Genomic DNA, 21,013 nt, shown 5'->3' on the forward strand with positions numbered 1-21,013 from the left:
CTTACATATTGGTGAGTTGTCTTCCGCAAGCAATGCCCATCCAGCACCTCAGAGGAGGTCAACAGGTGTGGGAGATGCATGCCCTGGAGTTGTGCCAGTCAAGGGAGAAGCCCAGGGTAAGAAAGAGTCAGTCTGACTTGACATTCGTCTGTGGCAAAACACTTCTGGTTAAAAAGAAGCAGATCTCCCTGGGGAGAGCAAATTAGCAACCAGTATCTGACACTGTTTGTCTTTCTCGTGATGGATGAGCCGTTTTTTCCCTCTCTTTCAGAGTAATACTTGGCTGTACTTTCCTTTTAATGAGCTTTTGAACCAAAGCCCAAAATGGATCAAAGCCATTGGAGGGAGGGGCAGTGGGACACATGACCCAAACCTTTGCCCTTTTTCTCTTTTTTTTTACAAACAGAAGTTGCACCTTTCATTATTGAGGTTAATATCAACAACGGGGCCCAGCGATTTGCTTCTGGAGCAGCAGGTGACCTGTGTGCTGTTTTACCAGTGATAAACCTCAAGCAGAGGGCTGCTGCTGCCGCCCTGCTGGGAGAGCCCTCCAGAGAGAGGCAGACAAAGGGTGGCTGCTGCCCATGGGCAGCACTTGTCTTTCTATGCAAATGCATCCCCTCCTGAACAAACACTGCAGCTCCTGGGGGAAAAACAGGAAGATTAATGGATCTACTACTGCGTGTGTGACACGAGGGCCCTAGTCTCAAGGTGGCAAGATATTGTAGCTGTCAGGAGAGACAGGAGGAAGGCAGGGCAGGCAGGAGATCATGTCACATCTCCATTTCTCCTTCTCTGTGTCCCTGAAGTGTGATTAGCCAGAGTCCACCACTCTCAGCAGACATCTTTGAGATCGCTGGGTGGAAAAGCGACGCCACTGCCAAGAGATGTTGCTGCTCTGCCAGCCCAGTACAGAGTGCAGGCCTAAAAACCAGGAGATAAATAGTCCTGCAGTTACAGCCATCAGGGCTTCGCTGTGCTTTTTGAGCCATTTTTGCTCTTTTCCAATAGAAAGCTTTGCCAGGATTCTGGAAACTTGTAGTTGCCTACATGTCATAAAGTGAGCTGAGCACAATTAGGATACTGATGAAGCTAGGAAAGGACAGGCGAAACAAAAACCATATCATCCAGCAGTAGCTGTAAAAAGCCCACAGGGACCCTGTCCCTCCACCAAGAGACTTGTGGCTGCTTAGGCGTGTGGGGCAGTGTGCGTCCCCCAGTGCCAGGCCAGGGGAGAGGCACAAACCCTGGGGCTCAGCAGACGTGGGGAGACACCCAGGGGGTCTCCACCTGAGCTGCTGGGGCTCTGCCAACTGCCCTGTGCCAGCATGTAGGGTGACTGGGGATGCCAGGATGCTGCTGGCTGGGATGAGTGGTCGACAGAGACTGGGTGTGATGAGGAGCAATGTGCACTGTGGATGGCTTCAGGGTGGGGTGACAGGGCAATCGCCAGCCCCTGGCCACCACACAGCCTTTTCTCGGCGTTCATACCAGAGACCAGCCATTTCTAGCACAGTGGGAGCCAACGATCCTCTCACTGGACCTCAGCAGTTTTTGCTGGCTGGCTGTTGCTATTTCTCCAACTCTCTGGAGTCTCCCTGACGCAGGGTGCCAGTGGCACTTCAGGCAGCATACTGAGGGCCATACAGCTCCCGGGCTGTCGAGGGGAAACACTGCAGATACAATGCAGGCTCTGATTTCCAGAAGACCTCTCACAAGAGGCGGTTGCCCTTCACCGAGTACATTTTGTGTATTAGGCTACAAGTGTGACTGAGCAAGAACAGCCCATGGCTGCTGGCAGGCCCTCGGTACGCTGCCCGCCTTGTCGCAGGCTTGCAACACCTCAGTTACACAGACCAGCTCCTGGCATACTCCAGATGGCAACTCAGGACGAGGGGATTAGCTGTATGGAGCACACTCCTACAGAAAAAGAAGGCGCTGCCAGGCTTATTTGTTGGTGATTGTGTGCAGAGCTCTGGAACATGCACGCTTTGTTCTCCCTGTTTCCTACCTTTGAAATGTCTCTTCCCAGCAGAAGACAATCGCCATGCCTTGTTCAGATTCGGTGCTCCTGTTGAAGGGGGCGGGGAGCCGCATAGACTCATATAAATAATTCTCTTCCTCTTCATTTAGTTTTATTTTTCTTAGGGTAAAATAAGAGCCATTTGAGCTGAAATCATAGATCTGCTTCTTATTTGAAAATCTCCTTCCTCTATCCGGAAGACAGCAATTTAAAGGATCTTGAAAAAATGTTAAAACCTTACATCCGTCCTCCTCAAATATTAGCTATGCCAAGCATCTAAATACAAAAGAAAAATAGTCAGGTTCCGCAAGATTCAGAGTGTGAAACACATGCAGGAGAAACCCAGCACACACTAATGGGCATTCCCTGGAGTTTCTGACTCATGGATGCGTTTGGTACTGTCTCTGCAGGGCAAACAGCGAGAGGAGGAAGACAGCCACTAGCAGAGGTGTCTGCAAGCTGACTGCAGAAGTCAGCAATGCCAAAAGACTGGAGAGTGGCTAATGAAGCGTCTCATTTCAGAAACGACAAGGGGAGACTCCAGGGAAATGCAGTAGTGACCTACATAGAGCAGAAGGACAGAACAGAAAGTCCTGGAGAGGTGAGGACAGCCAGGAAGAGGCAGAGGAATTGTCAGGGCAGCACAAGAAGACTCTATCTGAATAAAATAGGATGTAATGAAGCAAAAACATCTTTTCTGCTGTGAGATAAACAGGCAAGATGCACTCTGAGATGTGCTAATAGCTGATGTTTTGGTTCTTTCATGTTAAAAAAAATTAATAAAATTGGATCTATGTTGGGAATTGAGGTCAACTACAGTGAAATAACACAGACATTTTGTGCAAACCAAAATGTGGGGAATTTTTTTTGTCTATTCAAAGGAACATAAAAATGACCCAGAATGTTTTGTTTGAGCCTTCAAAACAGCAAGGAAAATTTCTAAATAAAGTATTGCTTCAAATGAAAAGAATATTTGAAAGCATCTCAACAAAATAATTTTATGTTTTAAAAGGCTTTTTCAGGGTTCCTTCCCACTGAAGAAATTTAGTAAAATTGAGATTAATTTACTAAATGTGCTGCTTTACCTTACTCTACATATTTCAGGGGAAAAATAAAAATCAGCTGCAGCCAGCAGCTGTTTCTAGAGTTGACATTGTCTATTTCAGCTCCCAAAGCAAATCAAAAGTATCTTGTCTCAGTTGAGTTAATTATTATGAAAAACAACAAAAAACTAACCTAGTTCTCAGCAAAGACCACAACTGAATATTCCTGATGAACACAGGCAGCTGAAGGGAGATCCCATTGTGGCAGACAAAGCACCTGCCCTGTGGCAGAGGCAGCAGAAGTGTCCCTGTGTCAGTGGGACCACTGCGGCTCTCCGGGCTGGCTGAAGTTGGTGGGGGAATGCAGAGCAAGTCAGTTAAGGCAGGAGTGACTACTTCTCTTCCACTATGAAACAGCAAGTCCTAAAAAAGAGGGAGCTGCAGACAGCAAAGTCTTAAATTACCATGGCGAGCTTTGCTGGAGAGTGTCTCTAGTCCCATTAGACGAAGCTTGTCTGCAGCTGATTCACAGAAGGTCACGTCTGCTAGTGCTGCCTGATTCCTGAACCTACTCATCTAGTCAGCGTGGCTGACAGGGCTGAAAGAGTGGAGCTGGTTGAAAACATTTGATACGGCTCTAGACAGGCAGACTGATTTGCAAACTCAAAGCATAGGAGAGACTGAGAGCTATTGCAATGGATTACAAATTAGCTTGGAAACATGGATGTGAGGCACAAGGAGGCAACGTGACTAGAGCTGGGTGGGTAAATATTCTGATGAGCTTTCCAAACCTCTCTGCCTCTGCCAGTGTCTGTTGCATTAATAATTCGCTCTGTCAATTGATACCATTTTGCAAACCCAAGTAACTCTGCACACTCAGCAACACGGTATTCCTGAAGCTCTTGGGGTATGTACACCCACATACCTTTGAAGTGTGACTGTACACCAAGTTTGATTTTGAATACAACTGTGGTGCTGCTCTGGAGCATGGCAGATCCATTGGGAACGCCTGCAAGAGCCCAGCACCAGCCTGTGACTTAGCTGGGTTGGTTTCTCACTCCATCAATGTACTACCCATCCATGAGCTCAGGTATCCCATACTGCTGGCAGCCAGCATCCCCTGCACTGCAGGTTACCATGCTCAGCTCACCGGCAGCAGAGCAGGGTTACAGCAAATCCAGCTGAGTGCTCAGTAGGATCTTCTGTGCTCCTAAACCACTGGGCAGGATCCAGCTTCCCTAATCTGTGCTGCTGCTGGGTCACAGATTGGTCACTGTCTCACAGCCACAGGCCAGGCCTTCTTAAGTCATTGCCTTCTTGGGGCTGAGCTCGGTTTAGAAACTGAGGCCCTGGGAGTAAGAAAAACCTCCCCTGAGGGGCAGGGTGGCCCCTGCCAAACCCAGGGTCTGACCAATGCTGGGAGCCAGATCTCTCAGAGGCAGCTGCTCCCTTCAGGCCTTCAGCTCCTGCCGAGCTTGGCAAACCTGCCCTTCTGTGAGGACCAGGAAAAATGTTTGGGAGCATGGTCATGATGTGGAAGTCTGAGGTACAGCTGCAGCTCCTCAAAAAGGACCCTGAGCTTTGATCCTACTAGCCTGGTTCAGCCTGGTTTTCATCACGTTTCCCTTCTTGCTGCCATGAGCCCCATGGCCTTCTGCTTCCTTCTCTCCCTGCAGAGGGACACAGAATTTATCTTGGGATCCCCAGGAAAGTTTTATCTGCCCTTTGCCTTACTCTTCTACCTTTTCTTGCCTGTCTTTCCCTTTGTCATACTTTTCCCTTTGTCAAGCAGGTCTTTTCTTTCTGAAAGCCCGATTTATTTGGCATGAGTGAAACTGGGGAAGGCAGGGGACTGGGAGAGGTCTCAACTGTTACAAAAGGCAATAAAGGGAGGTGTGATTTTAGGAATGTGGAGACTCTAAAAATCTCTGTTGCTGGGTAGGCCAGCAGCAATAGAGAATCCAGAAAAACTGTCTTTTCACTGATTAGAAACCCCTGCAGTACAATTACAAAACACATCAGTGTATCGAGAAATTGCAGTGGAACATGAACATGTGGTTCAGCTGTGGCACTGTGCAGAAGTCGTAGCAAGACCTTTGTTACAAGAGCAAAGTGGAGATCATGGGCATGTTTCTCTGAAGACTTTTTGCTGTTATTGCCACGAATTTCTATCCAAGCTATCAGGACTGTAACGTCTATTGACATGTTTAGTGCTGTTGGTGATAATTCAAGTAGATAACTACAGATAGCGTCTGACTATAGGTCTGTCTACCATCTAGCCCTTACAGTCTCTAGCAGTTGTCGGGAGAGGAAAGAGCAAAGCAAGGTGTGTACAGAGCAATCCCTCTGTGGCAGCAACCTCCCAGCTTCGGTGATGTGCAGTTTGGGAACTCTCTGAGCTGGAGGCTGCTGCCAGGTTTGACATCTGATAGGCTCCAACAGACGTACCCTTCCTGAAGTTGTCTAATCACTTTCAGAACTTTTGCCCTCCACAACAGTTCATAGCAATGAGTTTCACAGTTTTAACATCAGAACTATACTGAGGGGATGGATTGTGTGGGGAAAATATGCTTAACTTTGTTCGGTTTATATCTGCCAATGGATAACATCATTAGCTAACTTGTATTGCTAGGACTAGTGAATAATCATTTCCCACTCACTTTCTCCAGAACATCTGTGATAATATCAAATCTATCAACTCCACCTCAGTCATTTCTCATTTATAACAAAGAACTGGAGGCTGTTTGATTCACCATGCAGAGAGTTGTTCCCCGTGTGTGATCACCCCCGTTACCCTTGTTATAATTGTTTGCCACTTCCCCTTGCTGAGTTGCATGACCACAGCTGCAAGCAGATGCTACTCTAGCTGCCAGAAACCTATGGATTCATGCAATGGTGTATTAGTGTTTTTTATCTAGGTCCTTCTCTACAAATATCTGTGTATTTTTGACAGCTACTGAACTGCAGTTTTCAGAGAAATACCCACTGTGACCCAAAGATCTCTTTCCTGAGTTTGCTCTTAAACTATCTGATGTTAATCTTTCCTTTACCATGCAAGGCAGATAGTCCTATTGACAAACTGATGTGAGAAATTGATTCTTAAAGGTAACAGCTAGAAAATGCAGTATTAAAGCTCTCTTTGGCATGAGAATGGCGTTATTACATAGAACATGGTAAATCTTGGAAGCAAACTCTTTCTTTAACCTTCTTTTTTAATGGGAATCGCTAATACACCCAAGTCGTTTCTCTTTCATCAGCTTCATATCAAAATGCAGCTTAGGCTGACAGCTGAAAGTCACCACTGATGGTTGTGAAATGAGTTGCTAATTTTAGTCCATTTCAACACTCTGATTAGTCCAGCTGAGGCACATGCTGAAATCCTCAAAAAGACAAGAAATGGAGTGGCAGAGAAAATAAATTGTTCCTGCTACCCTAAGGTTACATCTCTGAATGAAGGAACATCGCGGTTGGGAAACTGTGTACATACTACATCCACTGTGTTTCTATCTGTGGATACAAGGAGAACACCATCTAGTTGCTACACCTTTCTGCAGACTTATTATTCACCAAAACCCAAGAAGAGTAGAGCTGAGGTCCCTGAGTGCCTTACAGGTGCTCCTAGACCCCAGCAACCCGTTTTTTGTCAAAGCTATGGGATGATTCAAAAATTATGTTTTTTCTTTCAAAAATCAATCCATCCTCTTCCTAGGTATTAATACTAAACTCCCATCTTCCTCTCAGCTTCATTCCCAGCAGGAATAGCATAATCTTCACTGGTTTGCAAATTTCAGGCAGCTCTTCTACACCTACTCTAGCTTCTCAGCTCTGATTTTCATACTGAAACTCTTCTGGAGAAGGGACGGGGGAGCTTCTTTCCCCAGAAGGAAAATTTAAAAATGTTTGCCTGATAAAACTGACAACTGTTGCATGGTAGTTTAAACAAAAGAACCCTACTGTGGACATTTTCTTCTGTAGTGCAGGGCAGCTTGGAAAGCTGTGTAATGTGTCTTGACAGCAGTACAAATCACTAAAGGTCAAGGGCTTGGGGATTAACCACATCCCCATACAACAGGCTGATATAGAAAGGGCAGGACCATGAGGGTTCAGCTTTAGAATTAAAGGCTGTGAATAGACTTGATGAAAACAGATTTGTGGAAAGGGGCACTACCAGCTCCCACCCTTGCATCACTCAGACAGGTTGACAAGATCACAGTGCAGAGGCAAATGTGGTGTTCTCCCAATTCTCTTTTAACACAATCAACAGCTGGTTATGGGGACCTTACTCCTGGGATGTCTTTTTCCTTTCTTCTCAAATTTGCTTTATCTGCAGATGCTCCATTCAGCTACAGATTTCCGGAGACCTTTACCATTTCAAAAGCCTAGATCAGGTTAAGAGGTGGGAAGTCCCACTCAAAACCGATGTTCATCCGCAGTGACAGGCAAGCTACTTGACTCTTTTCTGTCCCTGTATAAAATGGAAATAAAGAATGATTCTCCTCTCTCAGAAAGCCTAAAAAGGCTTAATGCTTGCAGAATTTATTGCAATTACAGTGTTATAATATATGAAGCATCATAAACCAGACATCTTGAGTTGACAGTTAAGGTCTATTTCTGGCATGCTATTGAAAATGACTGCTGAAGGGATAGTCTTGCCAGTGGACATTTCCATGGTTTGGCAGGACCGAGACAGATGATATGGCATGCAAAATGCTGTCAACTTAAATCCTAGTCACTGGTGGGTGTTTTCATCTCAATCCCATTAATTCTGTTCTTTAAGTAAAAAGCTGGACCACGGCTTGGGAAGGTGATGATTTAAAACAAACAAACAAAAACACCCCCAAAAACCCCTCACCTGTCACAGAACGCTTGAGCTTGGAAGGTACCACTTGAGAACATCAAGTCCAACCATCCTACTCAAGATGAGTCAGCTCCTTCAGGTTGTCCAAGCCTGCATCCAGTTGGGTTCCACAACCTCTCTGAGAAACTTACATTGGTTTTCGACCACCCTCACAGCAAAAAAATGTTTTCTTGTGTTCACAACATCTCATGCATTTCTGTTGGTTCCCGTTGGTCTTTTTTTGTTAGTGGGCACTACGGAAAAGAGTCTGGCTCCCTTGTATTCATTCCCTTCTGTCAGGTATCTACACACTGATAAGATACCCCACAAGTCTTCTTCAGCAAAACATTAGTTTAATGAAATGTTTGTATTTTAAAATCTGATTAAGGATTAAGTTACCCCTCCAACATAAGCTGTGGGACTGGAGATCTCGTACCTTCAGATTTTTGATCCCTTGAGAAGAAAAGTATATGAAGTATTGCTTACATAGTCACACTAACACTTAGAGGAGTTTTGAAAGAGAGGACTTTTTGGCTCTTTTACTTCAACTCTGATTGTAGCATGTGTCAACTGCATTGTCTGAGGTTTCTGTGGCACACATGCAGAGCAGACACAAAACACCTCAGTTCAACCCTTCCTCTTCTACATGAAGAGAAAACATCAGACTGTTTCCTATATTAGAGATCCACTGAGAGGAGTCTGCACCAGAAATGCCTGTTGAAATTACTTTCCCCCCTCCCATCAATAGAAATATTTTTCCCTGGAATCAGCAGCAATGACTCTATTGAGTATCAGTGGAGCATGGAAAGGACAATGAAGCTTTCAGAGGACACTCTTCTTTTAGCTGTACTCACTGGGTAATGAACAAGTTAGCATTCTTTGCCAAAGGGCAGAGCATTTTTTGTAGATTTCATTTCAGTAATTCTGCTGTGATACTTGTGCTCATCTTTCAAAAAAAGCAAGACAAGTAAAAATACTATAGGCTACATAAGCCTGATGAGTGCACTGACAGGAAGGATGTCACTGAATGCCACTATTTATTAGTAGCATGGTTCCATGAAAGAATTATTGTGTAGGATTTTTGTTCACTAATTATGTGCTAAATTACATTAAATTATCACAGTAGTGTCTGGTAATTACAGTTATTATGAGAAACACCAAACAAATGAGTAAAGGAGTGACCTCTTTCATTTGAAAACAGGCAACATAAGTCTCTTACCAATGCCAGCTTTCTGAATATGCAGCATTAATGTCAGTTTTCATTTGTGATTTGCAATTGTAAGGACTTATTCAATTAACTTTTTAAAAACCCACTGCTCAGTGAAGTTCTCTCATGTTTAGCTTAGACAGGTATGCATAAAACTGTTCCCACTGGCTGTCAGTCATTTCTGCCTCTGCCTTCCAGGTGGCCTCCCTTTGCCTACACAGTCCATGGTGCAGCATTCCACAAGCCTCCTGGAGACATCTCTCAGAATTTGTATTTTAAAAGCTGTAATAAAATTACTGTGAAACACATTTAATATGTTTATACTTGATGTTAAATATAAACCCAATAACTAACTACTACAGAACCAGATTAGAATTAAACTCCTATTTGCCTACATTACATTTCTCACACCTTCACCTTTATCCAAAGTGCTTGATACACGAGTTTGTCAAAATTCGGACACCAACTTAGGCAGACTGAAAATATAACCTATTGTGGTAATTTTTATGTTCCTTTGTTCCTTCAAAACCTGTCAGCAAGGTTCTCCCATTCCATATATCATCCACAGAAGAGTTAACAAGTCACACTTCTAATTAACGAATCAAGGTGGAACCAGCCATAATTTCTAGGCATCTCCTAACATGGGCTTGCCATACACAGGCAAAAAGTATGTTACATTTCCATTCTATTCAATGACCATTAGTAACACAATGCATAGTTTACCGGCAGATTTGTTTCAGGGAATTGCGAAATTCCAGTGAATGTGTATTGTTCCTATCGCTGAGATAAGGTTAGGTCACATGGTGGTTACTAGCACTAATAAAAAGAATTACCATAGTGCTTGAGACACATCAATATGCAAGTACTTCTTACTTCAAACACCCAAACAGAGACACTGAAATGGAAATTGTTATACATTCATTTAGTGCAGGCACAGAAATGCTTCTATTTGATTGACCAGGCATCATTAACAAACAATTTGAGCTGCAGCTAACCAGACAGTGATTACTGGTTGACTAAGAATCTAACCTTGAAGAAAGTGACTCAGCACAAGAGAAAAACAGATGAGCTAAACTCATCAGATGACAATTTTTTGGGAAAGATATCACAGAAAGAATCAACTAGATAAAAATCTAGCCAGACTAAATATGTTCAGAAATAATATATACCATATCTGGCAGGGCTATTTTGTATATTAGCTGAGGGTTTTTTGAGAATCAAAAGTGGGATTTCATGGTATGGCTACTTTGGGATTTTGATATCCATTAACTGAGTCCTTTCAGCAAATATCATAGAACCTACACTCCTCTGATTCCAGGGAATATAACTATTTGTGTTCTTTAACAAATTTTTAGTACAATAATAACTTCCAGTTACAGGGCAGCTTTTATCTCAGTGATATATAATCGATATGCACATAGGTGTGATTTCATTCATTCTTAAAACACAGCCCTCTTTTAGCTGAATATGTTGGCTATTCAGACAGCAGAAATGTGGAGGCTGTGAAACAAGTCTGGCATTTAACAGTATATATTGGAATTTGATGAAGATTTGAAGGCTAAGTGTACAGTATAGAGAGCTTAAATAGAAAGCCAGCTGCCTGTACTCTCGGAGAGGAATGACTGTGCTTGCATTTTATTTTTTATCTATTTCATTAATTGTCAAAAAAGACAGCAAGTCTTGAATGGCGCTGCCCCTGAAAAGCATGTTGAACTGAATCAAAAGAAAGAGGATCCAATACTGTTTCCCTCCGTGCCTGATTTACTCGTTCACAGCTCATTTAGCTACAGCTCTGACTAATTTTGTTTAATCCATCAAGATCAGAGCTTTAATCCAATGGCTCCAATCCATTTTGATACATTATTGACAGAAAGGTGAAACCTCCTTCCTCCCTGTCCTCTTCCCCTGTACAATATTTAAGGTATTTTGTGGTCACATTCTTTAAGTCATAAGTATCTGTGATACTGTTTGTTTGCAGGAAGATCTGCCTGAAGCAGAAAAACTATAGAGTGACCTAGACCTGAGCAAAAGACAGTAGCTGAGCAATAGCCACAGTAAGTGGTACAGTTCCTAGGAGAATCCAGCACGGAAGTTTTAGTATCTACTGCTTATCGGTCTGTCTGAGCAATTTATTTTAGCTGTACATTTTATCATCCTCACAGAATCCCAACTGGTATGTGTCAAAAATACATCCCTATGGCATTAAGGTATTTTGTCGTTTTATAGGACTGAAAGGGAATTAGACTTTTAAATAACAGCTAAATCCAACAATTTCACTGGCATACTGTGAGATAGTATACAATACTCCTTATGTACAAGCACATAGTTTTTTAGGTTTCTTTTCTTATGTGTACTGCGTCGCTGCACCGAACTTGGCACACCAAACTACTCCTCCTTCCAGAGACAGTCACTATAATTTCCCACTCAGAGTAAGTAATACATTTAAAGAGATGTTATTCTTGTAATAAAAGATGCTACTGAAAACACACCTGGTATTTCGTTATCATAATCATAATGAGGTGACCCAGTCATAACCCCTCTAAACTCCATCTGACTCATCAATTTCTTAATTGGTTTCATCTACTCCAGTGCTATTATCAACAACTTTTTATGAAGCATGGTTCAGAGTTACCATGTCATTCAACACCGTATTGCTACATTATCCTGATCTAAACATGAATAGGGTTCATCCTTCATAGCCTCATAGGTCTACCTGCCTGTTTTCAGGTCATAGTCAGATTACTCCAACATGTTGTGTTCCATACCTTCTTCAGACTGGAGTCACAGGTAACTATTCTGCCAACAGTCATGTGGAATAGCTATATATAGGGCCTGTTCTCAAGCATTTATAGTTTGCACTTCCTGGTTAGTAGAAGATTGTGAGTTAGAAAAATCCCCCCAAATCTATTTTTGTTCAGCTTGCTGCTGTCTACATCAATTTATTTGTTCAATTTTAGGAAACAAGGAGTGCCAAAAACTTTTAAAGCAATTATTTTTCTAGTTTCTCTGGGTTGATTTTTTGGTTGGTTGGGTTTTGGTTTTGTTTGTTTGGTTTTTTTTACTGATAATCTTGGTCCTTCCTGCTTGCTATCAAATTTTTGCTAAATTCTTCCTTTCAACACCCACTGTGCTGAAGGTCACAGGTAAGCATAACACGGACTGCATTTGTCTACATGTAGTAACTTCTTGTCAGATAACTATTTGCTAAGAATGACCATCACTAATCTCATAATGGAAGTGTTCTATTGCTTGAAACATGGTCAGGAATATATTTTCTATGATCCATTCTGCAAAACCAAAAAAGACTATGGCAGGCAGAAGGCAGATCTGTTGGTGCTTAGGTAGCTGCAGAATGTTAAGAAGGGGAAACCAGCTCTCTCATGCAGCACTAGCAACCCCCCTAAGTTACCCAGCAGGTTATGTGGTCTCGAATATGAGTGGTTGCAAAACAACAGCCTCCAATGGGTAGCCTGGAAGTACTGCAAGGCAGGTTTGTTAAGGATCTCAGTGTCTGACTGTGCTGTGATGCCTGAGTTAGTGCTCCAGCCCAGAGGTGGCTCATTGCAAGCAGGGTCAACACATGCCACAGAAAGGTAAAGCTCGCTGATATGTCTCTGCCCTGTTCTGCTGATAAAGGTCACACCCCCCTTTCTGTCATTTGCTGCCTTTCAGAAGAGTTGCCTGCTCCTTTGTCCTAGGCTTGTGTCCAATCAGCAGACATTTAAGGGTAACAGAAATCACTTCAGCTTACTGAAGAAAGACTTCTAGGCAACGTGAAGTTTCAAAGCAAATTATGCAGAATAGGGACAGTCCATTTCTTGTGATTTTGAGAAACTGATAACTAGTAGGGCTGCGTAGTCAAGGCCAACTGGAAGCTCAGGAAGTAGAAAGTAAGGACATCACCAGAAAGTAGTGCACTGACAACTTGTCAGCTGAAGCATGCTGATTTGTTTCTGCTTGTGGACTGACTTATATTTTCATAGCAGAAAAGGCTGACAGAGTTGACATCGTCCACAGCTTCAGGTCTCACTACTGCAGCATCAGTTTCCATAGCTTTAACTGCTGTTGAAACTCCTTTCTCTGTTCCATTGAGGAAGACACTGATCTGCATTTAGCTAGCAGGTTTTAGGCTACTGTTACAATTTATTCAGGGTTATCTGGGCTTTTTAAAATCAGTAGTTCAAAATTTCCTGGCTGGAAAATGTCTTTGTCATTCTCATAAGTAATATCAACACATCATTAAAAACAAACAAACAAACAAACAAATAACAAGCCCTTGAGAACTAGACTCTTGGATAGATTTTAATTTCCAGTTCCCTGGTAAAGGTCCAAAGCAGGTTAAAGGGAACCTCCCTACCCACAGATAAATGGTAGGTGAATTACACAGTAATGGATGTGTTTAAGGTTTGAAGACCATCTGTTCTGGAACATCCCTATCTACAGCAAAACACATAGAGAATTACTATCATAGTTTAGAGTAGGAAATTACAGAAAGAAATAACAAATAAGCTTTCTTCCAATTAAAAGAGGTAAGGAGGGTAGTCAGGAAAGCAAAATAAAACCACTCTTCAAATTGGTTCTGACACCAGGCCTATTGATTTTGTAGCTGTGACCATGCAAAGCCAGAACCATGGCAGGGACAACCAGTCAGCACTGTATGTGTGTGTGTGTGTCTGTCTTTGTCTGTGCACAGACCATTTGAAATGTCACATCCCAAAGACAGCAGGCACCTACAACACCAGGCCCTACAAACACCACACGTGACAGTCATGTAGGGCAAACTCAAAGCACAACTGCTAAGGATTGAGATAGTGCCCTTCTTTCCTCTAGGACTGTTCTCACATCCCCCTCTGCCTTCGCCCTTCGATTTTCATTTGTAATTGTGCAAACTGGAGGTTGAAAGCTCCTGCACACTGCAGGAAAGATTCATATTCCTTCACTGCCTAAGTGGCAGCAGGGGTTTGAGTGAGGGAACTGGCAGCTCAGGGAACACCTGGTGAATTGGCAGAAGCAGGTTGGCTTGCTGAGGGCTGGGGGCTTGGGGAAGGAGAGGTTTGCTTCAACAGGAGGAGATTTGGCCTCACCTTGTGCAGCTCCTACCTCTTTCATTTCTTATTACACAGATTCACTGACTTTTGATCTTGCATGAAATGCAGAGGCAGCTTTGAGGATGCCAGTGCAGTCACAGAGCAGTGTCAACAACTAAGAGGGATTCCCAGCCTTGCAAATCCTGACTGGCCTGTGGAGGAAACACCAGTAGGGAGAGAGGACTACTCCAAGTCTATAAATACTTAGGATTTCTCACCAGTTCTTGTCTCTTCATTCCGCAGGTCTTTTTCCTCGTGTGTTCTCGTAGCTTACACTATGTTGGACTGATTCCCAAGGAGTGGCCTTTCTGCAGTTGCAGTGTTGTAACAGCTCTGAAATGTTAGTCACCATTTTATCAGTGTTAAAATGTTCTCAAGACAATCCTTTTAAGAGAACTGTCACTCAACACACTCTCTAGTAATTCTCTCTGTTATAGCAAGTCAGAAGATTAAATAAAAACTTCCATTCATGTTACTCATCTCACCTTTTTCTCTACCCAGGACTGGAGAGAGTCTGAAGAAACGTGTCCCTGCTGTAAGGTGTTTACATTGCACCAGTTCAGTAAATCTGTTCAACTTCCAGTAAGAAATGCCTTTGTTTGTGGCTCTCTTACAACACTCTGAGTAATGCTCGAAGCACTCTGCAGAGATTTTTTTTACGATTTGATTCTGATTTAACTGATGCCATTGTAAATCAGGAACAGCTCCACTAAGCTTATTTTATGTGAGATCTAGTTCACATTTGCATGCAGTGGTGATGGGAGCCTTATGAGTACTTAGGTAGAGGAGACACATGACAAACCCTATAGAAATACGACAATTCAGTTATTGGAGAAGCAGGTGCTCATGTCATCTTGACTAAATTGATAGTCCAGGTTAGACTCTAGTCCCTCTGAAATCTCTAAGGGTATTACTACCAACACAACCAACTCAGGATTTCACAGAATACATATTTACTAGGGACTGCTTGCTAAGAGAATTCATATGTGTTTTAAAACATTTTGCAGTGGTAAATGATTCAGTGGTAAAAGGTTCAGTATTTCTTTCTACAAGGAGGCGAAGTCAGCATTTTACTAGATTGAAGAGGCTGCTTACACACGAATAATCTCCTGTTGCAACAGCATTCCTTGTGCCTGCAGCAAAGTCCACATTCCTTCCCTTCCTTGCCTCTGTAGCATCTTTACTGTGGAAAAAGAGTTTACACTTAATAATGCCATAATTGCAGATACCATATCTGTCTATGCCAGAGGCAGCTGCTGTCAGAGTGGAAGGGGGAGATGAGAAGGAGGTGACAAGATCCCACACTACCCCGCAGAATATGAATGCCAAGAGGGAATTTTTATCTGGGACAGTTCTTCAAAGAGAAAGGCATGGGAATTGAGAAAGGCAATGAAGAGGAACATGAGAGACAAGAGAAAACATAATTTAATCCAAATCTCACATAAATACTTTGTGTCTATAACTGCTGCTTATGCATATCTGCTTTTCCTTCCCTAGAGAAGTTATGTGAGAGAGGAGAGCTAACCTGCCTGACTGTGAGCATAGGCAAGCAATAACAGTCCCAATTCAGATGGGCTTTGTCTTCTGAAACTGAGTAGGGAACACTTCCTTCAGTGAGGCATCTTTTGTAATTTGCCCCTCTCATTTAGGCCATTGAGAGCTAGCTTGGATTCTTCATATTCAGAATTAATTCCTAAAGCTTTATATGGGTCTGTAAAGTTAAGCACAAATTGAAAACACAGTAACAACTCCAGTAAAAGAGTAAAAATAGTTGAGTGACTTTTTATAGGACTACAGAGCGCAGTTGTAGAGAATCCGTGTGTGATCCAAGGAGACTACCATGCTGCTTTGTAACTGAGGGATCTTTCACCAGGGTCTTATCCTGCTACGAGAAAGCTTTTAATTAACATTTGTCAGTGCCTTTCAGATATGCTATATTATATGCAGAGATGTGATGGCCTCTTTGGAACAGTTCACTGTTTCAAAATATATGCTTTCAAGATAACTGGTCATTGTGGTTCCACATGTGTCTCAAATGAAATACCAATTTGAATATTCCTAAAACCCAAACATTATATGTTGTGTTTAATGGGGTGGGTAACTAATCACATGTGAGAGAAAATAAATTACAACCTGTCATAGAAATCTGTTTACCGTTATCGAAAACGACAGAGCATCACAAAATATTAGTCAGCTTTCAGTGTGACAGTTCAATAGTGGATAAATGGTGATAAATGTGCCAGAGCTGGCTCACCCTGACAAACTAGACTGTTCAGGTACTGAATTAGATGAGTGACTGGAGAAGGAGGTTTTCCAGTTACAGCCAGAACATAAAACAATTTGTATAGCAACAGGATATTGTGAATATAAAATTACCAAAATATTTTTGCCTCTCCAACTACAAGATGATAGACCATTAAAATGGAATATACACATTTCTTCACACAGAGGTGTCATAGAAGTTACCGTCCCTTAAATACCCCAGATCACAATCACCAGACTAAAACATCCAGTTTACTTTCAATGCTTTTAGATCACAAATTCCACAGGACACATGTTTGGGTGTGTTTTATAGTTAGCTCGACAAGCTTAGCTATATGTGCTGCTTACTTTCTTACTTGGTTGTGTTTTTCTGTTATGTCTAAAACACAAAACCAAACTGCTCAGTCCCACTTTCTTTTCTTATTTGTTACCATACGGTCATTGTTCAAGCTGACAGTGCTTCTGATGTTAAAAAGCCACAAAACCAGATTTGATTATTGTCCATCTAGAGGGAAGCTGGGGAAAACCTGAGGTGTTTAATACAGCCCAGCCCCCTCCTGCCTTTTATGCCATGATCCTGGTCCCTCATCTTTGCAGGTCCAGAACCAAAGGCAGTTTGCTGAGACAACATGGCTTTTTGGGATGTAGTGAGCTGCCCTCACAGTGCAAGCAAGAAGATGTGCTTTCGGTTTGCAACTTAAAGATTCTTAATAAAAGTCTAAATGATTAACATATTTCCACCCTAGCTATCATAAATATTCTACAATTAAAAAGATGTATCAAAGCAAAATTGGAAACCCAGAAGAGAAAGCGGCAAAGTGAGTCTATGAAGGAGTTTAGTTTATATGCTTCACAGCATTAAACTAAAATTAAAACTCTGCAGGGAACAGTAACTGACATAACTGTATTTTTTAATTGTTAGATACACCAACATATTGATTACAGGAGCCTCAACTGTACTCAGCTTGCCCTGGCTGTTTGGAGCTCAGTGCTACCTAACTTGCACATTCAGTGAGAAAAATGAGGTGTTTCATTCTGAAGCAGATGATAAAACTTGAGTAAATTTAGACTCTTCTGTATATAAAGTGAGAACAAAATCTGGACAAAAAAGGAGCAAAGCGTAATGCTAAGTTTGACCAAGTTCTGCAATGGGAGCTGCTCTGCAATGGGAGCTCAGCATAATAGAGAAACATATTTTGTCCCAGGTAAATAACACCCTGTATCTAAAAAATTGAAAACTCATGATTCACACTCAAGTAATGATTGTCTCCAAAATCACTGAAGTTATGCTGGTTTCATGTGGCTATATTTTGGGCAAGATCTGTCTTCTGAATTCTTTGTCCAGATGCCTCGTACCCTTAACTATCTGTCAGTCCAGCAACTTAGTAGATATCAACTTCCAGGTCTGCATATCCCTTGGATCCCACCTCAGCCCTGCCCAGACCTTGGCTCTTACTCAGTCCCCATATCTGCCTTTCCAGCAAGAAGACTTGAGGGATTCCTCATGGTGTCACCCAGGCAAGTCAGGGTTCGCTCTGCATGCACATCCATGGTATCTATCCCTAGCAAGATTAGTATATGGCACAGCGAACCTGAAATCACAGAATTATGGCTCAAACAGTTAATATATTTTTGGTGATGCATTGCTAAAAAGGCAGTGCTGTCTTTCAGGCCTGAAGTTCACTGAAGTTCAAGCTTCTCAGCTAAATGCCACTTTAGGGGCCGCATTGCTACCACAGGGAAGTGGCTGGAAAGGATCAAAAAGGACACACACTGTCCTGTTCCTGGGGAATTCTCCTATAGAAGCCAAATCCTCACCTGATCCTACATAGGAAACAGATCAGCCAGTGAGGTGACACGTGCTGCTCAGTTAGTTGGAAGAAATAACGAATGGCTGCTGCGAATGATCACAAGGACGTGTAAAATTAATTTTAGTAGTTGTATAATTATGAACTGACATATTTCCATGGTACTTCACACACTCTCACAGAAGTGACTCTGGCATTTATAACACTAAGAAAACATCCGTGATACAGTGAGACCAAGGATGTTCAAATGTAAGGCCAGAACAGTAGGGTCCCACTGCTCCAAATTGACTTTGCTATAAAGGTGACTCCATGAACACATAACTCCTGCAGTTCAGAGACATCAGCAATGCCTGAGAAGCATAATGCAGTGAGTTAAGCCAAAGAAGCTTCATTTTCCTTGCATTTTCTTTTTGTGTTAATTTGCTACATTTTTCTCTTATTCTGCCACCTTACTTTGTTGCAATTCTGGCTAAATTCCAGTTGAGTAATTCCCTTTCGCATTTGTCATTTCTTCCTCTAGGAACTGAAACAGCTGTAGACTTCTACCAAAGAGAAACCTACTGTTCTGATGATGGATCTCAGAGGTATGCTGTAAGAAAAATCATGCTGGTAAAGAACACAACTGTCAGGAAAAAAGAAAAAAGCTTATGTATATGTTTCTTTTTCTTCAGTTTAAACGCATCTAGCTTATATAGTATTGATTATTGTTATCATAGGACCAATTATCTTCTTTCCTACTTTACAGTTTTATTTTAATGGCTTTCAAATCTACAAGTAGTCCATAATCCTACAGTAACTCACTTAGAACTGGTCTACTGAGTCATATTAAACAACAAAAACATGATGACCTCTATCAAAAGCCTTGGCTAAGGTGAATATTATCCAAATGAAGTTGCAAGGGTTGCTACTGCTTTAGGGGCCAAAAAGTCTGGAGAGTTTTATATCGGTAAAATTCTGGCAGATTCAAAGGGATACTTTTGACTTATGCTGGAATAAATGAAGAATTATTCACATCTCAAATTTTTCACCTGAGGAAAGGAAAAACAAACCAAGTTGGAATCTACAGTCCAGCTGTTAACCTAACACTGTCACTGAACCGTGCCTCTAAGAACCACATCTACCCATCTTTTAAACACCTCCAGGGATGGTGACTCAACCACTTCCCTGGGCAGCCTGTTCCAATGCCTGACAACCATTTCTGCGAAGAATTTTTTCCTAATATCCAATCTAAACCTCCCCTCGTGCAACTTGAGGCCATTTCCTCTTGTCCTATCACTTGCTACTCAGGAGAAGAGACCAACACCCTCCATGCTACAAACTCCTTTCAGGTAGTTGTAGACAGCAATAAGGTCTCATTTCAGCATCCTTTTCTTCAGGCTGAACAGCCCCAGTTCTCTCAGCCACTCCTCATCAGACTTGTGCTCCAGACTCTTCGCCAGCTTTGTTGCCCTCCTCTGAACTCTCTCCAGCACCTCAATGTCTTCCTTGTAGTGAGGGGCCCAAAACTGAACACTGCCTCACCAGTGTTGAGTATAGGGGTATGATCACTTCCCTAGCCCTGCTGGCCACACTATTTAAAAAAACAAAACAAACAAAACAAAACAAAAAGGAAAAAAAATATAGAAGTCTCAATATATTAATTCTTCAAAGCAAGTAAAAGGGATTCACAGGCTACAAACATGACTAGTGTATATGCAGTTGCCCGTAGCCAAAGTGTTGGAACAGGTCACTGTTAGTGCTTTGTCCTCAGTGTGGTGAGATACATCTGCTTTAGGCAAATGAGAGCTCCCTGGTTGTATGAGCATTGCAAGGCCAACCCCAAGGCATGTGGGATCCCTGGCACACCAAGATATTCTGCATTTCACCTAAAGAGCCCCCCTGTCTGCAGAAAGTGCTTTCCTGCACATGGCCAAGGAGCTGCTGGGAGCTCCATGGGGTCTCTGTGGCTCAGGGCTGCCTCCCCACCTGGCACTGCTGTGCTGGGCACCCGGCTTCTTCCACACCTGTTGCACAGCTGGTGGCAGTGGGAAGAACCAAATGCCACCTCAGATTGAATGGTGAATGTTGGACTGTTTTTCCAAAATTAGGATTTCCCCTACGTAAGCTGCCTTCTTGATTCTCTGGTTCGTATAAATCACTTAGGTTACTTCCTCAAACATGTTCTGCAAGGGCTTTCTAGCAAAAAAAAAATTGTGTATATATGTATTTATATATATATACATGTATACAGATGAATAAAGTAAGAGTGTGTGGAGCAGGGCTGACTTATGCACCCATGCATTGGCCGCTCCGTTCAGACCCTGTTGCCAAGAAAAGAGCCCTAAACAAGGCCTGCTTCCCTGTTGCCATGGCAACACCAGGTGGGAAGCAGCATCTCGTACCAGGCATGGCACTGAGCTGCTGAGAGATGCTGCCAGGACCAGTGCCGGCTGTGTGTTACCCCTCAGGCTTCTGCTGCTGCCCTGCTGTGCCTGCCACCACCACCACTTCTGGGGGCCTGTGGGTGCCCCAGACTTGCCCCAGTGCAGGGCTGGAGGGAAGCGTGGCAGCTGCCTGGGAAGGCTGGTGGGGATGGAGAGGTCCGAAGCAGCTGTCCTGATGCCTCCTACCTGCACTGCCTTCACCCTGACCCAACCCAGTGGGCTCTGTGGTGTGGGGAATAAATTACCCCAAAAAAACCCCAACCAAACCTAAAACCCCAAAGTGCTGGCAAGCTTTCGACCCCATGCTATGCCTAGAGGCTGAG

The 21,013-nt window shown here is 42.8% G+C and overlaps 1 long non-coding RNA gene across 2 annotated transcripts in view; it reads right to left on the reverse strand.

The window, feature by feature from the left end:
* The window catches only part of LOC110361322 (uncharacterized), a 44,409-nt gene extending 35,562 nt beyond the window's left edge, over positions 1–8,847 (reverse strand). The window contains exon 1 of one of the 2 annotated variants that reach the window (XR_010472816.1): positions 6–8,847. This is a non-coding gene — a long non-coding RNA (uncharacterized LOC110361322). The remainder of the gene's footprint in view (positions 1–5) is intronic. The other variant, XR_010472815.1, reaches the window with a different exon arrangement.
* Between the last annotated feature and the right edge of the window lie 12,166 nt (positions 8,848–21,013).

This window comes from Columba livia, chromosome 5, assembly GCF_036013475.1.
Source record: "Columba livia isolate bColLiv1 breed racing homer chromosome 5, bColLiv1.pat.W.v2, whole genome shotgun sequence".
Lineage (NCBI taxonomy): Eukaryota > Metazoa > Chordata > Aves > Columbiformes > Columbidae > Columba > Columba livia.